The sequence below is a fragment of the Harpia harpyja genome, chromosome 6 (genome assembly GCF_026419915.1).
Source record: "Harpia harpyja isolate bHarHar1 chromosome 6, bHarHar1 primary haplotype, whole genome shotgun sequence".
Taxonomy (NCBI): Eukaryota; Metazoa; Chordata; class Aves; order Accipitriformes; family Accipitridae; genus Harpia; species Harpia harpyja.
The window spans coordinates 36073089-36088221 of NC_068945.1; the positions used below are offsets into that span (position 1 = coordinate 36073089).

Below are 15133 nucleotides of genomic sequence, written 5' to 3' on the forward strand. Positions count from 1 at the left end.
CACGCATTTTAGCTGCTGAGTGGTTGTCTTCTTTTTACAGTGGTCTACCCCACGGCTGCTGTTGTCATGTCCTACGTTGCTTAAGGTAATAATTGCTGCTGCTGCTGGACTAGTGCTGTTGTGACTATACGTGTACCTGTAACTACATAACGTCATCTACTCAGACGATGTGGAACTGGGTATACTTCATATTTGTAGATATTATCACATATGATTAAAAGATTTTTAATCTCAAGGTACAACCCATAAACATCAGAGTTTATTTTCATGATTACCAACGTAAAAAACCTATCCTTTTTTCTTTAAATTGGAAGTCTCAATTTAAAATGAAGATGCTTGTCTTTCTTTAAAAATAGTATTTACATTCATGGCAATGACAGCCTGTTGAAGGCTTGAATTTACCCTGATTAGTCTCAGATGTTCATGAGTTCAAAAGGGCTTTTTTCCAATGGGAAAAATACCTTCTGTATCACTATGGCCAACCTGAGTTAAATAATTTTGTCCAATATTATGTATCACATTGTATAAATCTCCACAATGGATCAAGAGGGGTTTTAAATTTTTATTTATTTTTTAATTTATTTTGGAGCTTTTTCAGTTTCTGTGGTATGGAAGAAGCTTTTCTGAATTACTTCCAGTGGAATTTCTATTTGTGAGATGCAAACATCATTATTGTCCTCGTTTGTGTTACTTCATCTAAAGCTGAGAGACTGAGTTAAAAAAGCAGAAAAAAGTTTCTGTCTTCCGGTTTACAAACAAAACCCCAAACAGACAACAAAAAGATCAGCTGAATCTGAAAATTAAAGAATATCTGGATGTATTTACAAAGATATTCTTGCATGTATGGCTGCTTTCCAGAAGTGCCTCGGCATCTTACTGGCGCCGATTTCGACAGAGACGAAGCAGCTGGCCTCCTGCAGTATTTCTGAAATCCCAGAAGGTAATGATCTGCTTTATTAGGCACCAAATACCTTTGGAAATCAGGCCCACGATGACCAGAAGCAATCTGTCAGTTCGCTAACTACAATTAATATTTCTTTTGTGTAATAAACCAGTTTTAAATACAAAGCATAGTTTAAAAACTTAATTTTTTTCCCCTGTGTAAACAGCAGATAAAAGGTCATTTATTTTACCTGCAGAAACAATTTTAACCAGCTCTTTTTGTGCATTCTTAAAATTTTAGTTCTCACTTTCGTCTGAATACTGCTCATAAAAATTCAAGACAAAAATTGGCACCAGAAAATGCGCCCATCACTATGATCTGACGTAAATATATATGTATAACTAATCATCTCAGTAAAGGTATGTGGGACAGATGAAAAAAACGTGAACAGATATTGTAAAAATACCACGTTTAGCATAACTATAGCAGAAGTTGCCAATCAATGAAAATTAAACTTTACTCAGGGAATAACCAAGAGGTCTACTATGATGGTGCCCGTAGGTAGAGCTGGCGGGATGAAGTCCTGCTGGTCATTTGCAGGGATGCTGGGTGCTTCTCTGACCTGCAAACAGGGTGAAAGATGGTCCCCTCGCCTACAGAGGGGTGACGGCTCTTCAGGGAAGGGCACACGGGCAGCCCAGGGCGTGATCTTCGGGGACGGAGCGATGCCGACAGCGGCAGTGTTGGAAAGCCTCATCAGGACGAAGGTGGGACCCGAGAGGGATGATTTCACAGCACAGGTCACGTATCACTGTTGCAGGGAAAACTTCCTCCAAGAGAGAAAGAAGAGATGTGCCAACGCTTACAGGGATGGAAAGCAGCACAAACCTGCTGGTGGTTAACGCAGGGCGGTCGCCCACCAAATCCCTGTCTCTCGTCACCTCCTCCCTCCTGCCAGCATCCTGGTGCTGCTCCCAGCGCGATCCCAGTGCCTCCTCCCAGTCCTCGCCCAAGGCTTGCTGAAACCACTGGAAATATTCCTGCCGACTTCAAGAGCCTTTTCCTTCCCCACGTACATATCCAAGGGCTGTAGCCTCTGAATCTGTAATATTTCATCTATTATCCTGCATCTTTTTTTTAAAGGGATGGGGTGGAAGAGAACCCTTATTCTGCATGAAAGCCCAAAGGGCTGTAAAGAATTATTCTCTTCGCCAGGTCATGCCCTGATTTCCCTCAGTCTTAAAATCAGCCTTTCTCACACTTCTCTCGCAGCTTCGTTACATTCTGGAAAAAAAGATGACTTGCTTCCCTGATATAGCAGAGGCTGTTTATCCCCAAAATGTTTTACACAAAATGTTTCCATTCACGTAACACAATTTGTACACACAGAGGCTGTAGTATACACAGGCATATACACAGGCCAATTTTCAATTTTTAGCTTCAAAAGGGACTTTCTTGCCAGTACATCACATGGGATTTTTTTTCAATACTTTATTCTTAGTGACATCTTTTGGGGGGGGCACGGAAAGGTAAAAATCAAGAAACATTTACTATTTATACAAATACTCCATGCTTATTGCTCATAAGGAGCAATTTAAAATGACAAATCACTATTCTATAAATCAGATATAGACAGACAACTTACTGGACTCCTTCCAAGATACACTGAGACGTGCACCAAAATATCAGAGTGTAATTACTTTCATTATGTATTCCAATTAATCTGAAAACAACTGAGACTGTAAAGTTCGCATCCTGCTAATTTTTACTGACATAAACCCCAAAATTATTTATAGAATTGGTTGTCCTCTGTTTACTTGATTAAAATATGGACTAATCAGGCACTGCTTTTCTAGAAATAGTTTTTCAGTATGGTAATTTGCCATCTGAAATTTTCTTTATTTAGCCAAAACACAAGTGCATATTTTAATTCATGGCAATATTTTAAACTTACGTCTGTTTTAGAACCAGTGACTTAACTAAAAAAATTCCTAAACTAAAAGACCATTTTTTAACGTGTATCTGAAAAGTAGAGTCTCTTGTGTGAACCCATGTTCTACTTCTGATGTTCCCGAGGCGTTTTGTTGTTTGACCACAGCCCTTTTCCAATAAGCATAAGCAATTATTTTAAGTTGAAAATTATTTTGATAATGAACTTATCTTCACCTTTGACATCATTGCTTCAGTGGGGGAAAGGATATACTGCAGTTGTGGGCATATAACCATTTCTGACTCTGTATTGTCAATAATTTAGACGTTCTTCTTTGTCTTTCAAAAGCAATTGTTTATCTGTATTATTTGTTTCAAAAAGTGCTTCCTTCTTGCTTTAAAATGGAGATTCATTTTTGCATGTCTGGAGTTCTCCATAAAGGGAAAAGAAATTGAATTAATCTTAAAATGTTGTAAGACATTAAAAACATTAGCTAATTGAATACTACTGTGTAGCACATTTTAATAAAAAACCTTTAGCTCTCATAAAGGATTGGGAAGTTAAAGGAAAAAGCTAATATTCACAGCAGAGGCAGCAAGTTGAAGAATGGGGCGTTCCTGCCCTAATGGCTGCCGGGGATGGATGTGATGCTGCCGTTCAGATCAGACCAAGAACTCTTCTCCACCCTTGGGGCAGTTTGGCGGGTGCGGACTTGCACGGAGGTTGAACGCGGTGTGCGGGCTCGTGATGGCCCTGCTTTGGTCGGTTGGTTCTTCTTGGACAAGCACTACCTGCCCCGAGAAGACCACTGAAGACAAGGACGTCCTGCGCAGCAGGGCCCAGAGCTCTTCTATGGAGAGAGGAAGGGTATTGCTTTTGCCTACTCCTAATCCCACACTTTCCCAAACACTGAATTAATTAAGTTTGTAATCCTCTCTTCCTCTATCAGTTTAAGTCTTCTCTTCTGACCTCGTTCCTCCCTCCTGGCCCCTTCTTCATTGGCACCATGCTCCATTCAGGGCTTAATTACTCCACCGCACTTTATGTTCCCTAGTTTGAAGCCACTGCTTTTTGTTTTGTCATTTTCTGGTAATGCGAATAATCCCCTTCCTTTGAAGGTATTTATATTCTGTGATCTTGTCTCCCCTGAGCTTTCTCTTTGGCAGACTGTAGAAACTGAGTTTCTTCTGTCTAACCTAACTCACTAGATACCTTTTAATGTTATTTTCTCTGTGTGTGTGTCTTCTGTAGTTTCACGGCACTTCCGAGCTGTGGGGAGCAGAGTGGACCCAAAACAAGGTCCCAGCATGCTTACCTATATAAAGCACTCTGTAACCCATATTACCTTTACAAAATAACAGTGTACAATCACTCATCCCTCCTGAACTTTTTCTCCAACTCTTAACGTGAAGGAAAGTATCAAGGAAAAGGGATATCCATTAACCTATCAACAATTTGTCGATTTAAAATCTGTGCCCAGCCTAAAACCCATAAGGCTATGATTCACCATGCAAAGCAGTACTGAAACTGGATTACAGCTGAGAGTCCTTTTGGCTGAGCCTTATCTAAACTGCACTGGCCGAATACATTGATTCTAATGAAGTTATTCATGGCTTGCATTGACTGACTTAAAGCCTTTGTCTTTCATACGTAAATTTATTCTTCCAGACGTAAGGTAGATGGAAAGTCTTGTGATTAGCTGCACTGAGGATACATTAGAGAAGATAACAACCAGAAGTGCCCTGGCTCCCTCATGTCCTGGATCCTTCTCAGCAAGGGACTGTGTTATAATTTACAGAGTGACTTAATTGAAGAAGCTATGGAAGTACAGTGATCAGAAAAATTTACAGTGGTTTCTGATGTACGAAGGTACTGTGAGCAAGCACTAATGCCTCAGCTGGTTTTTCCTCCATCATCTTGTCCGTGCTATTTATTTTTAGACCCTGATGGTTTAATCAGTGCCATGCGGGCTGAAGGCTCCAGGCACTTGGAGCTCATGGAGGGCTACAGCCGCAGGTTGCAAGAACCTCATGGCAGTGATTGCCTTTCAGCCCTGTGCAATCTGGTTTTATTGGAAGTTGTTCATTAAAGGCAGATAAACCATCCAACATTTTAAATCCCTCTTGGTCTGAGACATCTCGCATCCGCTAGTGTATTGGCTTTGTGTGGCAAGGTTTTGGTAGCGGGGGGGGTTACAGGGGTGGCTTCTGTAAGAAGCTGCTGGAAGCTTCCCCTGTGTTCGAGAGAGCCCATACCAGCCGGCTCTAAGACGGATCCGCCGCCGGCCAAGGCCGAGCCAATCAGCGATAGTGGTAACGCCTCTGTGATAACATTTTTAAGAAGGAAAAAAGTTGGGATGGAGGTATTCGGCAGCCGGAGAGAGGAGTGAGAACATGTAAGAGAAACAACCCTGCGGACACCAAGGTCAGTGAAGAAGGAGGGGGAGGAGATGCTCCAGGCGCCGGAGCAGAGATTCCCCTGCAGCCTGTGGGGAAGACCATGGTGAGGCAGGCTGTCCCCCTGCAGTCCATGGAGGTCCATGGTGGAGCAGATATCCACCTGCAGCCCGGGGAGGACCCCACGCCAGAGCAGGTGGGTGCCTGAAGGAGGCTGTGACCCCGTGGGAACCCCGCGCTGGAGCAGGCTCCTGGCAGGACCTGCAGATCTGTGGAGAGAGGAGCCCACAGAGCAGGTTTTCTGGCAGGACTTGTGACCCCGTGGGGGGCCCACACTGGAGCAGTCTGTGCCTGAAGGACTGCACACCGTGGAAAGGACCCATGCTGGAGCAGTTTGTGAAGAACTGCAGCCCGTGGGAAGGACCCATGTTGGAGAAATTCGTGGAGGACTGTCTCCCGTGGGTGGGACCCCACGCTGGAGCAGGGGAAGAGTGTGATGAGTCCTCCCCCTGAGGAGGATGAAGCGGCAGAAAATAACGTGTGATGAACTGACCATAAACCCCATCCCTGTCCCCCTGTGCCGCTGGGGAGTTGGTAGAGAATCCGGGAGTGAAGTTGTGCCCGGGAAGAAGGGAGGGGTGGAGGGAAGGTGTTCTGAGATTTGGTTTTATTTCTCATTACCCTACTCTGGTTGATTTGTAATAAATTGAGTTAATTTTCCCCAAACTGAGTCTGTTTTGCCCGTGACGGTAATTGGTGAGTGATCTCTCCTGTCCTTATCTCGACCCACAAGCTCTTTGTTATATTTTTCTCTCCCCTGTCCAGCTGAGAAGGAGGGGGAGTGACAGAACGGCTCTGGTGGGCACCTGGCGTCCAGCCAGGGTTAACCCATCACAGCTAGTCATGCCTCCAAAATAAAAGAATGAAACTCGTGCAGAAAAAATACTTCACATTGTTTAATGTGATTAAAAATAAAAGTAAATTTAAAACAATGCTTTTTCTAGAATCCTTGTTTATCTCAGGGTATTTTCAGTACAACACCTCCTCTTTTTGCTTTAATATAGTAAGTGATAATTGCACCCCTTGGGTACATCTTGGCTGATGCCTAAAACACATCTAGAACTGTTTTCATATTACTATGAAAAACTGTTTGAAATGAGAGGCTACAAGTGCTTTAATAACAGGACTGCAAAATGAGCCATCAATAAACCTCCTCTATCATTTAAAAAAGCTAAGCAATGCTGAGATTTATTAAACACCAAATATAATTTCATTGGCACACAAAATACCATAGCCCCATTCTGTTGCGTTAAAAACAAAGGAGAAAATACAAAAATGATGAGTTTTATGCATTCAGAAATCTCATAGATCCCAGATAATAACTCTGGTCTTGACTTGGCAGTACACAAAAGATCTACCCTGTGCCACAGAATTTCCCCAAAACTCGCTGGTACTAATAATGCTTAATGGCTTCAGTGGAACTAGAATTTCTCCCTAAGAAAGTTACTTTCTCCTGCTGTTATGGCAAAGGAAGTCCAAACCAAATAACATAATTAAACTTACGTTGTGCTTTCTAGCACAAATGATGCTATATTTTGTAGGTTTCTCCGTAAGAGGTAAGCAGCGTGGATCTTGCCTAGTACTTGCAGGAGAGACCACCTGGGAATCCCACAAGGTGCAGTAGGCATAGTACGAGAAGTCACGGCTAACCGTCTGACACGCAGGAAGCCACAGCAGACAAATAAACTGGAAAACACCATTTGGCTGTAACACAGGACCTCAGGGGACAGGTAGGGAAAAGATGAAGGGAGCACAGCAGGTAAATTCATGTTTGCAAAACGATCTTCTTCCAAGCCTGGATCTCATGTGGTAAAGCAGTTCAGGCTGTCCACAAGTGCCCCATAGGCTTCATGCAGGTTTCTGCGCAGGGATGTGTTCAGTGTGAAGGTGGAACTCTAAAATATGGATACCAGTAATCATTCTCAGTCTCTCTCTTCTAAAATTATAGACATTTCTAACTGAGCAGAGTTGAAATATTCTTTACATGCTAGTCTAAATAGATTCAGATTTACTATGGAAAAACGTACAGTAGCTTTTCCTTATGTACAAGACCCCCATGGATTCCAAGACAATGGGATCAAATTCCACAGCAGTGATCTTTTAATTGCAAGACAACATTAATTTATTAGAACATCTTGCAATAATATTCCTTCCCATCCTCCTCCTGGCCCAAGAAGAATCCCACACAACCAAAGTTTGCAGTTAAATGTATTTGTTGACATGACATTTGTTAATGATTTTTCTGCCATCCTTCACTTTGAAGATAGCTTTTTCTTAAGATTTCTGCACTGCCTGGCTTCAATTCCTAATCCTGCACAACGGATGCACTGCACAAAAGCAGGTGTTTCTGTCAAACACTACCTGGCACGGTGGAGAAGGGCAGAACCGTGGGGTTGTAGGTCTGCGATGGAGAGGAGCACAGGGCTGCAGCTCTACGGACCACATCTCCAAGATGTCCCAAGTGAAAAATGCACGTTTGTGCTGTGCATGGAAGAGCGGGACAGGGATCCTTGAGCTTTCACCTTGCCAAGACAAGAGGTCCATGCAGCAGGTGGCTGGGCAGAGTTACTACTGGGGATCTGGAAGCTGTAGCTGCATTTTCCTGTAGCATTGAGCCTGGGGCTCACACGCTGCCAGGCAGCTGGTCACTGCCTGGCACCACCAGGTCCCAGCTCGGCATGTCCACAGGGAGAAAACATCTCAGCTTTTTACAGCTAGTTTGTGCTTCTGAGGTTTTCTCTTTTGCTAGGAGGTCCCAAATTGTTATATTAAAAAAAAAAAAAATCCTAAACCACAATACAATTAAGATTTTATACATAATTTCACAGCAAACGTTAGGTTTTGGTATGCTGAAGTACCAGGAAATTTGTGGATTCTTGCAACTCATTTCTTATGCAAGAAGATGGAAACTTGCATATATCTCATGTCAGCCTTTAACTGGTTACTTGGTGCAACAGGAAAACATCATTGAAAGTGTCCCTAGTCACAGATCTCAAGAATGCAAAGAACAATGCCAACACCCTGCCCACTATCTGCTTGCTAAATAATAATATGTTTTAGAAACTAATCCCATGCATACAGCTCTAAGAGTATGAAAGGAAAGAAACAGCAGGTACGGTATGAAATGTGTGCTGTGCAGCCTTCTGAGAAGTGGAGAAAATGTAAAGAGAAAATACAATTTTGTATTCTGTGAATTCCAGTTCTTAAAAGCTGTCTGAGCAAAATATCTACTGTTAGCTGCCCTATAAAGAAGAATGGGAAATGGGCAGCTGAAATATATGAAAGGAACAATAGTCTAAAAGCTAATTGCTCTTATTTCCATATAATTCAAAAAGATAAAATTGTCTCACCAATGTGACAGAAGTAATTTACTCCCAGTCTGTGAATAACCTAAGGCTTACATATTTCCCTATTTGAGAAAAACTTGTGGAGGGAAGTTGAAACAGTAAACTCATGTATGCATTTCTTTCCAGGGTGAGGTTTGCCATTTCAAGACGGTATGTAGCTCTCGAGCCTGAGCAGGGACAGGTCTCATCCAAAGAAGCACCCTTCCCCTGCACAGGGCTCAGGTTCCCCAACCACAGCTTAAAAGTCAGCACACACGTCCTTTTCATACTAGCAAGAGGTCCCGCTGTCCCCAAAAGCCTCCTGGAGAGGGTTTTTGTGGTTCCCAGTGCCTGACTATAGATTGTAACTGTCTCCCCACAGGAGCTGCACTCAGCGTTGGTCCATCAGCCTGAATTGCTGGATCTCTGCCTCGTCTTACAAAAACAGAGGACAGCATCTCCTGCCTTAGCAGTAGACTCCAGTAACAGGAGACGCTGCTGTAACTGGAAGTAGCAATTAAACTCGATACTGGCAGTGCTACATAGCAGGACTTCAAGTTTAATAGCTCAAAAGTTAGGACAGTAAAAGTAATCATCATTCACACAAAAGCACACATCAAAATGCATTTCTTTGAAAAACTAAAGCAATTAATCTAAAATCACCAGGACAGAAAAAATAATTAAATCTATAGCACTGAGTGAAAGGAAGTATTGTCACTACTATCATAGTATCATAGGCTCACAGGATAATTCAGGCTGAGAAGAACCTCAAGAGGTCTCTAGTCCGACCTCCTGCTCAAAGCAGGGTCACCTCTGAGCCCAGACCAGGTTGCTCAGGGCTTTATCCAGTTGGGTGCTGAAAAACTCCGGGGATGGAGACTGCACAGCCTCTTCCACTGCCTGCTGGGGAAAAAGTATTTCCTTTCAACCAATCTGAATGTCTCTCATTTCAATTTATGCCTGTTGTCTCTTGTTCTCCTGCCATGCACCACTGTGAAGAGCCCAGCTCCATCTTCTTGCTAACCTCCCCACAGGTACTGGGGGGCTGCTGTTGGGTTCTCCAAAGTTTCCTCTCTTCCAGGCTGACCAAGTCGGTTCCTTCAGCCTCTCCAACCAGCCTGGGGGCCTCTGCTGAACTCACTCCAGTTTGTCCATGTTGTTCTTGGCTCAGTATCTAGATGTGGTCTAACAGGTGCTGAGAAATGGGGGATAATCCCTTCCCTCAATCTGCTGGCTAATGCAGCCCAGAAATGTTCCCAGTCACTTCTTCTCCTTCACGTGCCCAGACGGGTACTCCAAGAGGAGTCACTGAATGATTTTCTGAGGGAACAAAGTGAAGCTGACCAGCCTGCAGTTCCCTGGGTTGGCCTTTGTACCTTTTTGAAGATGGATGAAACACTTGCCTTTTTTCTCCAGTTGTTGGAGACCCCACAATGATCTCCATGACCTTCCAAAGATGATAGAGAGCAGCCTGGCAAGGGCATCAGCCTGTTCTCCCAGCAACCTTGGATGTAGCCCATCTGGTCCCATAGACTTGTATGGGTGAAGTTCTCACAAGTAATCCCTGACCTGACTCTCATCCACTGCTGGCAGTTCTTCCCTTTGAACCCTGGGAGACCTTGTAACTGAAGACTACAGCAAAGAAGACACTGAGAACCTCACCCTTGTCTGTGTCTGCCATCACAATTCACTCACCCAGGCAGCAATGGGCCCTTGTTTTCCTTCTTCAGCCTTTTATCATTAATGTAGTGCCCTTCTTGTTGCCCTTGACATCCCTTGCAAGTCTCAATTCCAGCTGAGCGTTGGGTTTCCTGATATAATTGCCTGGGCAATGTTTCTAAACTTCTCCTTTGTAGCCTGTCCTTCTTCCACCTCCTGTATACTGCTGTTCTGCATTGGAGCTCTGCCATGAGCCAAGCCAGCTCCTCTTACACCCACCCGTCTTCCAGAATATCAAGGTGGGCCCTGCCTGTCCTTGGAGGATGCCATCCTTAAAAGCTTGCCAGCTCTTCTGAGCATCTTTCAGAGCTGCCCCATGGCATCCCACCTACCAATTCCCCGAACAAGCAGCAGCCTCCTCGCCTGGAGCCCCAGGTCTGTGCTGCAGTCCTTTCTCACTCCTCACGGGGTCTTGGACCCCACTATTGAGCGGTCACTACAACCATGGATACCACTGACTACCATGTCCCCAACCAGCTCTTCCTTGTCAGTGAATAGCAGGTGCTGGGGAGCATCACCCTGCTTGGTCCACCCAATACCTCTATCAAGACGTTCTCCTTTGTTCCACAGTGAAACATTAAAAATAGGGATTGAAATGATAAAAATATGAGCAAGGTTTACAAGTTTGCATTCAGTAAACCATCCTCTGTATTTCAAGCCATCTCTGAGTTTGATCACATGCCTATTTTATGCATTAGCGGAAGAAAGAAAAAAGAAAACTTTTGTTTTATGTCAAAGGAACAGAGCGGAAGGAGCGGAGTAGAAGAACGGACCTTTTTAAACTCTGGCTTACCACATGAGATCTTCAGCTATTGCAAGGTCAGAAAGAACCCTGAAAGATTCATGGATTGTCTTCTGGAATGTGAGAACAACCAATTAGGTCAAATTACATCTCTGTCATATAATGCTGGATCTAATACTGATCAATATAGGATGCCTAGGGTTTGAATATTAGAAAGAATACAAATGAAGGATGCTCTTGTGTGGAACGCCATCTGGTACCCCAGGACATACACGTCTCATCTTCAGCTGTCATTGAGTTTGGACTGTTGGGGGTGCAGACTGCACCTAAACCAGTCCTGGTAATCCCATCCTTTACAAACTCATCTAATTTCCTTTAGAGCTCATTTATAACTTTGGTAACAATAAATGACACAATTAAATTGCATGTTGTGTTGGAAAAATGCTTCCTTTTTTTTGTCTTAAACACACAGCCGAGGCTGTGCCTAGCTCCTGCGTAACAGGAAACAATGGGAAACAATGAACAGCAATTCCCTGTTCACCTTCTCTCCACTGTATACAGTTCTCATAGATCCCCATCAAAGCAGCTCTCAAGCGTTTGCTTTCCTGATGAACTTCCCTTGGGATACATTTCATATGTCCATCTGTCTCTTATCCCCTTCCCATGTGTCTCTCCCACAAACACCAGTTTGAGAACTGTTTACAAAACTGTCCACAGATCTCCTGGCAGGCTCTTAAGCAAAACACAGTCTCTAGCCAAAGTCTGTGTTTTGGAAACTGTATTTCTTTAGTAAGTATAGTTTCATTTTTATTTGATTATCTCCATTTGCTAAATGTGGTTAGCTAGCATTTTACAACAACTATATATCATCAGCTGGAAAGACGGGAGGGACTCTGGTGCTGCATTTGGAAATGGGAGTGGGAGAAAGATGTCAGGAATGGCCTTCACCAAAGTCTTTTAAGTTTTATGTATGCAGAGGGCTCCCCACATCCTGTGTCAAGGCGACTGCCCCAAGGAGGTCATCCCTGCCACTCAGGAATTCAGGTGGGAGGCTTTGGAGGAGGAATCGGAGATTGTCCAGGAGAGGCAGGACAGGGATGCTGGGGTGTTCAGCCCCAGCGCACAACGTGCGCTGGCATTTGCCCCCCCCTCAGGCTGCGGCATCCTGCTAAAGCCAGTGGGATTTGGGGCATTTTTGCTTTGGCTTTAGTGCCCTTAGGAGCAATAGTCCTATAAATCAGTGCTAGAAAACTCTTTCTTGCCGTGAAGGTAGAGTTTCAGCACACAGCAGATGACAGGGGTGACGAAGCAGCACGTCACGGACCAGCTCCCCCCACAAATCCCTGCACTGATGTGTGAGGCTTTATGATTCAATATGTAGCAGAGCACCACCTTGCCATTTTTTTTCCTTATGGAGCTGGTCAAGGTGCATTTTACCTTTTTATTCGCAAGCCAGCTCCACTAGAAATTTTAATTCTCAGGGGAGGACTTACTTTGGGTGTAACTCTTCTGGTCATTCAGTTCAGAGACGCATGTGTTGTCCTTACAGAACAAACTCCTTTCCCTGCCTCTCATCCTCTCTTCCGTAAACACAAAACCCAGCAACCAAAGACATTATTCTACATATAGCTGGGACAGGACAATGTTTTTTCTTTTCCTTACGGTGGCCAATAATGCTGATCAAGATTAAAAGAGGAAAGAAAGGCAAGGCAAGGCTATTGGTTCTTTCCTTGGTGACGTTTGGTTTCAGTCTCAGCTTTGGAAGACCTAGAGAAGTTTCTTCAAGTCTATCGTATTTTATGTCTGTCTCACGTGTCAGTTTTGAGTTTGAGCAGAAGTCTTGGCTGTCAGACGCATGTTTGTAGGTTGTGGATGGAGAGAACCAGTGGGGAACTTCCTCAGATGTAGCCTCTGAACTTCCATTTTAAAGAGTCATACGCTGTTTAACCTTTTTTCTAGGTAGTGTAGTAAAGTGTATCAACACTCATGTTTTCTCTTCCACAAATAAAGCCTTTTGTTTTCTAGCAGCGACCTTGCTGTAGCACACCAGCAGATGGATAGTTCTTTTTCTAGCTGTTTTCTCATCACAGTAAAAGGAGTAACTTGAAGGTACTTAACAAGTTGATGGGCATTTCTTTTGGCAGTAGTGTCAATATTTTTAAGACTTTTCACTTCCTTTTGGTTTAACCATTTAGCACATCATTGTTTTAGTTTTCTTTAGTACCATAATGTGCTAGACCTTTTCCTCTTATCTATCCAGACTTCTCTGCTAATGGCTGCAAGCCTTAATTGTGTAAAGTTAAAAAGAGAAAAACATAAAGCATTAGTTTTGCCAGTGCAGATAACATACGGGAGATAACAACATTTACCTATGACTTTCTCCAGCATAATCTCTTACAGAGTATACTGAAAATATGCAGACAGGCAACTGTGTAAGGTTTCTGTGAGTGCTCTGGACAATATTTCTGACTAGATCCTCAGCTGATTTAAGTTGGCATTAGTGTGTAGACTACACTTTTAAATGATTTCAGTTATGTGCAGCGAACCCATGTTTATCTCAAATTTAAACATAGTTTAAAGACGGCTGAAGATCACAAGCTCTTCTAACCAGGAGCCCATTTATTCATACTTGAAGGACAGAAATTTTAAAGCTGGTTAAAACTGCTCTGCAGCCAGATGCTGTTCACTGGGCAAACTGAAAATCCTGGTTCAGAAAGGCTTCCAGCACATATTTAGTCTCTTTGATACTCTGTAGAAAGGATTGATATGGTACAGAAAAGTTCCAGAAGTTTTCAGGAAAAATAAATATTTTTTCCCTATTTATTCCAGGGAACTCATATGGGGGAAAAAAAAGTAGAATTAGATTGAAAATAAATTTTCACGTGAACCATTAAATTACAAACCTACCGGTGAAAGAAACTGACAAATATTTAAAATGTTCTTTCCATAGGCAGTATTTCAGATGATGATACTTTATTTTGGAATTTATCAGTTCGGAGTTACAATTCCTATGCATCATCAACAAAATGTACTGTTACTCTTTAATGTGGTTCTATTTTAACTACATTATGATGAATACTAATAGGAATACCATGGGTATTTTGAAAAATTTTCTCTATAGATGTCTGTATTCCATATTTGTATTATAACATCAGGTTAAACGCAATTAAATCCTATTTCAGAACTCTGCAGATAACTCTTATTTTCATTTACAATTAAAAAATATTGTTGGTTTCTGGTTTCAATTTTTTTAAAAAGATAAATCAAATTTATATACCTTAGTTCATAGTACATCTTCATCTCTATAAATTGTTAGAAGTAAATAATGTACACATTTCTTTTATATATTATCTAATTGCACTTTATAGTATTGAAATTACCCATGCTACTTTTTTTTTCTTTAAGATATACATACCATTTAATTTCCACTTTGCTTAGTTGTAGTTAGCAAGTAACCATTACAGTTTTTATTGCTTCACTCCTCTGTTTTTTGGTGAGGGTATGTTCCTCTCAAAACCACACTCATCCATTTTTCCAGGTGTAGCTGTAGACGGACCTCTGCCGCTGGAGAAATTGGAAAAGTTGTGGTGTTCTTCATCGGCGATCTTGGTGGGCATACTTTATTTTTATAGGACTTGTAGGAAATATGGCTATAATTTAATAGGAAACATTCAGTTTAGGATTAAGACTTTCAGTTAGACCTTGAAAAGAGTCTGAGGAAACTACAGTACTTCATCAAAGTGCTTGAGGATCCTATTTCCTAAAGCATGAGGAAAAAAAAAATCAATATTTTATTAAATAAGCTGTTAACCACAAAGGTTTAGATCATCCAGCGTGAGTTTTTGACAAGGGAGAGGCAAAAAAAAAAAAAAAAAAGATGCAGAGACTTTGTGCCCTGCATCCCCATGGAAAGGGCTGGGTGTATTCCTGCCGATGTGCTGAACGTTTCCATGCCAGCCGTGGCTCAGTGGGATCCGGGGGGAAGCGGAGCCACCACAGCCTGTGCTGTCCCACCGCCGCCACTGCCCTCCTGCCCAGCCTCGGCTCTCACTCCTGCTAGGAGGGTCCGTAAAGAAA

At 42.6% G+C, this 15133-nt stretch overlaps 1 long non-coding RNA gene across 2 annotated transcripts; it reads left to right on the plus strand.

The window, feature by feature from the left end:
- Window positions 1–22: 22 nt before the first annotated feature.
- Window positions 23–11448, plus strand: LOC128143112 (uncharacterized). 2 transcript variants are annotated; one of them, XR_008235617.1, is made up of 4 exons: window positions 23–4682; window positions 6811–7028; window positions 7549–7820; window positions 8978–11448. It is a non-coding gene; the product is annotated as an uncharacterized LOC128143112 (long non-coding RNA). The 2 variants fall into 2 exon arrangements; XR_008235616.1 differs by having other exon boundaries at window positions 6811–7820.
- Window positions 11449–15133: the final 3685 nt, after the last annotated feature.